The sequence below is a fragment of the Mesoplodon bidens genome, assembly GCF_964165515.1.
Source record: "Mesoplodon bidens genome assembly, chromosome: 11".
Classification (NCBI taxonomy): domain Eukaryota; kingdom Metazoa; phylum Chordata; class Mammalia; order Artiodactyla; family Ziphiidae; genus Mesoplodon; species Mesoplodon bidens.
This window is the reverse complement of record NC_138167.1, coordinates 68,575,771-68,581,780: the sequence shown is the minus strand read 5'-3', so window position 1 is coordinate 68,581,780 and position 6,010 is coordinate 68,575,771.

The window sequence follows — 6,010 nt, the reverse complement described above, 5'->3', positions numbered from 1 at the left end:
GTGACCCTGAGAGAGTGGTGTCCCCCTCTCCAAGCAGAAGCAGAAGAAAGCCCGCTCTGGAGTAGTGTCCCCAGTTGAGGCTAACAAGACTCACTCAGGTTAACATGAAGCAAAAAGGGGACTTCCCTGGTGGTCCAGTGGGTAAGACTCCACGCTCCCAATGCAGGGGGCCCGGGTTCGATCCCTGGTCAGGGAACTAGATCCTGCATGCATGCCGCAACTAAGAGTCTGCATACCGCAACTAAGAATTCCCCACACCACAACTACAGAGGATCCAGCGCACCATGACTAAAGATCCTGCGTGTTGCAATTAAGACCTGGCACAGCTAAAATAAATAAATATATAAGTAAATAATAATTAAAAAAAAAAGATGGGGACTTCCCTGGTGGCGCAGTGGTTAAGAATCCGCCTGCCAATGCAGGGGATATGGGTTCAAGCTCTGGTCGGGGAAGATCCCACATGCCGCAGAGCAACTAAGCCCGTGCGCCACAACTACTGAGCCTGTGCTCTAGACCCCACGAGCCACAACTACTGAGTCCATGTGCCACAACTACTGAAGCCCGAGTGCCTAGAGCCTGTGCTCCGCAACAAGAGAAGCTACCGCAATGAGAAGCCCACGCACCACATACAAAGAGTACCCTCTGCTCGCCACAACTAGGGAAAACCCGTGTGCAGCAATGAAGGCCCAACACAGCCAAATAAATAAATAAATTTAAAAAAAGAAAAGATGAAGCAATAAGCTCCTAGTCAAAGATCACTGACTCTCTGTGAGTGACAATAGGCAGTGACAATAAATAATAGCTTTAGACCCTCAGGGTCTACAGATTATTGAACTGCGTGACTAAAATGTTTAAAGAAATGAAGGATTAAATCATAAAAATGAATGAGCTAAAGCGAATGACCAGGCAGATTTGCAAAAGAAAGATGGCATATATATTGAACTTGTACATATACCTATGTATAGGAGTATGTGTGTGGGTACATCTGTTGAAACAGAAAACCCAGTGGATGAGTTGGATAGTATTATATATTACACACGTGATGAGAAAATTAGTGAATTGAAAGATAAAATCAGAAATTACCCAGAATATAACACAGAGAGACAAGTAGTTGGAGAGTATGAAAATGGAGTTAAGAGATAGAAACAATAGAATGAGATTTTTTAAAAAATCAGAATCTCAGAAAGGGAAAATACAGAGAATGGCAAAGAGGCAACATTTAAATAGATGGCAGATGCACTATTTCAAAACTGATGAAAAACTTAAACCTATGGATACAAGAAGCATGTCTGGATAAGCAGGATAAATTAAAAGCGGTCACAACTGGCTACAATATTTCAAAACTACAGAACATGGAAGTGCAAGGGAAGATCTTAAAAGCAGTCAGAGAAAGTGGCGATCACTACAAAATAATAACAGTTAGAATAAGAAGCAGACTTTTCAACAGCATCAATGGAAGCCAAAGCCAATATAATTGTACCTTCAGATTTTTGAGATAAAATAACTTTCAAACTAGAATTCTATGCTCAGTAAAACTCTCTTTCAGTAATGAAGGTGAAATGAAGTCAAGTATGGATACAAACTGAGACTCTGCCATTGAGATACCTGAACGATCCTGTATATCAGAAGTTAACACAACATTGTAAATCAACTATACTTCAATAAAAAAGAAAGATACCTGAACTAAAAGTATCTTTAAAGTACATGCTTCAAGAAGAAGGAAAATGGCCCTAGAGGGATAGTCTGAGATGCAAGAACAAATGATAAAAAAAAAAGGTGAACATAATTTTTGGACTTGTGTTGACTTAGCAAAGCTGGAACTATATTTCCAAGAATTTCCTTCCCTGCATGGATCCAGGTTAGCATGGGCCAGAAGAGACATTTTGCAAGAGACTTTTAGAAAGCAAATGTGAAGCAGCAGCCAACCTCTTTTCAGTTCAAATAAAAAGTGCTGTCCAGACAAACCAGACAGCATGGATAACCAGAGAAATATCTTCTGACCGATTAGCAACTGCTTTGTGCCAGTGGTGCATATTCAGTGCAGGGATGGGTGGAAAACAAACAAACAAACAAACAAAAACACTGGTGAGATGTTATCATCCTTCCTGGAAAAATGCTATACACACCCCCTTCCTGACCTTCTAATGGAAAGCAGTGTTTCACATGAAAGACTGCTCAACAGGGCTTCCCTGGTGGCGCAGTGTTTGAGAGTCTGCCTGCCGATGCAAGGGACACGGGTTCGTGCCCCGGTCCAGGAAGATCCCACATGCCGCAGAGCGGCTGGGCCTGTGAGCCATGGCCACTGGGCCTGTGTGTCTGGAGCCTGTGCTCCGCAAGGGGAGAGGCCACAACAGTGAGAGGCCTGCGTACCGCAAAAAAAAAAAGAAAAAAGAAAGAATGCTCAACATCATTAATCATTAGAGAAATGCAAATCAAAACTACAATGAGATATCATCTCACACCAGTCAGAATGGCCATCATCAAAAAATCTAGAAACAATAAATGCTGGAGAGGGTGTGGAGAAAAGGGAACACTCTTGCACTGCTGGTGGGAATGTGAATTGGTACAGACACTATGGAGAACAGTATGGAGTTTCCTTAAAAAACTACAAATAGAACTACCATATGACCCAGTAATCCCACTACTGGCCATATACCCTGAGAAAACCATAATTCAAAAAGAGTCATGTACCAAAATGTTCATTGCAGCTCTATTTACAATAGCCAAGAGATGGAAGCAACCTAAGTGTCCATCATCGGATGAATGGATAAAGAAGATGTGGCACATATATACAATGGAATATTACTCAGCCATAAAAAGAAACGAAATTGAGTTATTTGTAGTGAGGTGGATAGACCTAGAGTCTGTCATACAGAGTGAAGTAAGTCAGAAAGAGAAAGACAAATACCGTATTAACACATATATGTGGAATCTAAGAAAAAAATATGTCATGAAGAACCTAGGGGTAAGACGGGAACAAAGACACAGACCTACTAGAGAATGGACTTGAGGATATGGAGAGGGGGAAGGGTAAGCTGTGACAAAGTGAGAGTGGCATGGACATATATACACTACCAAACGTAAAATAGATAGCTAGTGGGAAGCAGCCGCATAGCACAGGGAGATCAGCTCGGTGCTTTGTGACCAGCTAGAGGGGTGGGATAGGGAGGGTGGGAGGGAGGGAAACGCAAGAGGGAAGAGATATGGGAACATATGTATATGTATAACTGATTCACTTTGTTATAAAGCAGAAAGTACCACACCATTGTAAAGCAATTATACTCCAATAAAGATGTTAAAAAAAAAAAAAAGAAAGAAAGAGAAGAAAAGCAGTGTTTCAGTTTTTATTTCTCCCTAGTGGGATTTGTGTATTACAGCCTATGTACAAAGAATTTTTGAGCAAGGTTAAACATATTTTCCTCCGACTCTGTGCTTGCTACAATCACAGAGCCTGACTCCTTCACTCTTGAAAGTGTTCAGTCTTAAGAATGTCATTTACATAATTGCCAAGGTTTAGAATATTGCTGGTAAATCAACATTCACAAATGCTGAAGCAGGCTCTGTCTGCAGTGATGTCAGTTCTCTCCACTCACCCACAGGGATCCGTGAGTTTAATCCAATGAGAAAATACACTCCAATAATTTTTTTGGTTTTGTTTTTTTGTTTAGAGTTTCATAAACTTATTCTAGAATTGATATGAGAAGAATAAAGGACTTGGAATAGTCAATGTACTCCTGAAGAAAATAAAGTGACGAGGCATGCCCTCTGGAGAGCAAGACTTAGTGTAAAGCAATGGAAAAGAAAATGGTGTGATATTGGGACAGGGATTGACAATCTAGCAATGGAGCAAAACAGACAGTCCAGGAATACCATGCATACATGGTATTTGATATATGATAGAAGTAGCTTTGCAGATCTGTAGGGGAAAGGAGGAAGAAAATCAAAGAATGGTACTTGGGCAAATTGCTCAACCGTATGGAACCCCAAACAAGTGAGACTGAATCCCTAAGTCAAACAATTCCCAAAGGCAGTTTTAGATATATTAGGTTGTAGGAAAGAAAAGCAATGCTTTGAGAAGATATATAGAATACTACCTACCTAATCTTGGAGTAGGGAAGAAATTCTTAAATAAAACAAAAATAAATATTAATAGATTTGACTACGTTAAACATACAAAGTTCTGTTCATCAAAAGATGCATGGGGGGCTTCCCTGGTGGCACAGTGGTTGAGAGTCTGCCTGCTGATGCAGGGGACACGGGTTCGTGCCCCGGTCCGGGAAGATCCCACATGCCGCGGAGCAGCTAGGCCCGTGAGCCATGGCTGCTGAGCCTGTGCGTCCGGAGTCTGTGCTCTGCAACGGGAGAGGCCACAACAGTGAGAGGCCCGCGAACCCCCCCAAAAAAAACAAAAAAACCAAAAGATGCATGGGAAAACATAAGCCAAAAACTAAAAGATATTTGCAAGATATATAAATGACAAAAGATTAGTATCTAAAGTATTAAAGAATTCCCACATCTAGAAAAGAAAAATACAAACAATTCTATAATATTTAAAATGAGCAACAAACATGAATATGTATTCCACCAGGGAGGAGAAAATAAAGGGCGAATGAATATATGAAAAGATGCTCATAAATAATAAGAGGAATGTAAATTAATTCAGTTTCTTTGGAAAACCGTTTTCCATTATTTTGGAGAGTTGAACATTTGTGTATTTTATGACCCAAGAATGAACTCTTGCATGGGACCAGGAGATGGCAGCTCTCTTTGCAACAACCCCCAACAAAGGTTATCCATCCAAACTCTTGTCCAGAGAATAGTAGGTTTATTCATTGATTAGAGCACAATGGTGAAACACACAACAACACAAATGATTCTTAGAAACATAACTGAATGAAAAAAGTCTCAGAAAATAGGATTCTATTTTTATAAAGCTCAAAAACTATGAAGAAAAAATAGCAAACACAAAATTCAGGATAGCAGTTGCTTCCGGGAGGGAGGCAGGGAATACATAGGGGAGGAAGGCAGTTGGATACAGATGATGGGTAATGTGTTGTAGTACTCAGGGTGTGAGTGGTAGGTTGACAGCTGTTTGTTATACTTTGTAGCTTACATACATGTTACACATGTTGTTTTCTATGTATCACTAAGACATTAAGGGTATACTAGAGCTTAAAAATTTAAGAGGGGGAGGGATAAATTGGGAGGTTGGGATTAACAAATACACACTACTATATATAAAATAGGGAACCAACAAGGACCTACTGTATAGCACAGGGAACAATACTCAATATTTTGTAATAACCTCTAAGGGAAACAAATCTGAAAAAGAATATATATATTCACCTGAAACTTTGCTGTACACCTGAAACTCACACAACATTGTAAATCAACTATACTTCAATTAAAAAAAAAGTTTAAAAGTCAGTTTCCATGGGAGATTCATATTCTCCAGTCTTCAGAACTTTGGGTTCATTTTGTGTTAATTAATTATTTGATCTCTTATGCTAAGAGAGCATTGGATCCCTCCCTTGGGTCATTTTGTACATTTTTGGACATGAAGTAGCACTGATCAGTTCTTTCTCTCCCGGCTCCAGAATGGGCATGGCAGGACTGAGGGCTGACATTTCCTGTCTCTATAATAATTGGAGGATGCTGATTTTCTGAGAGGGAATGACTTCTATTCTTTGCAGTGCCCAAGGCTGCAGTCCGTGAATGTGACCTTAATATGTTTTCTCGACTCTTCTGGCTGACGGACGTGACAGGAATGGGGTTTTCCGGGATGAGGTTGTGGATTGGTGAGCCTGGCCTTGGAGAAGAAAGACCAAGGCAGGAATCCAAGTAAGCACTGTTGTGGCAAGAGACTCGGAACCCTCTTCCCAACCTGTAAACTTTGGGACTTTCCTCCTTTGAAATTCTGGCTCATGTTCCATTTCCCCAGAAGCTGGTTCAGTAAACCCTCACAATAGCCTTGGTTTGGAAGTTTGTCCTTAGGAGCAACAAGGAATGG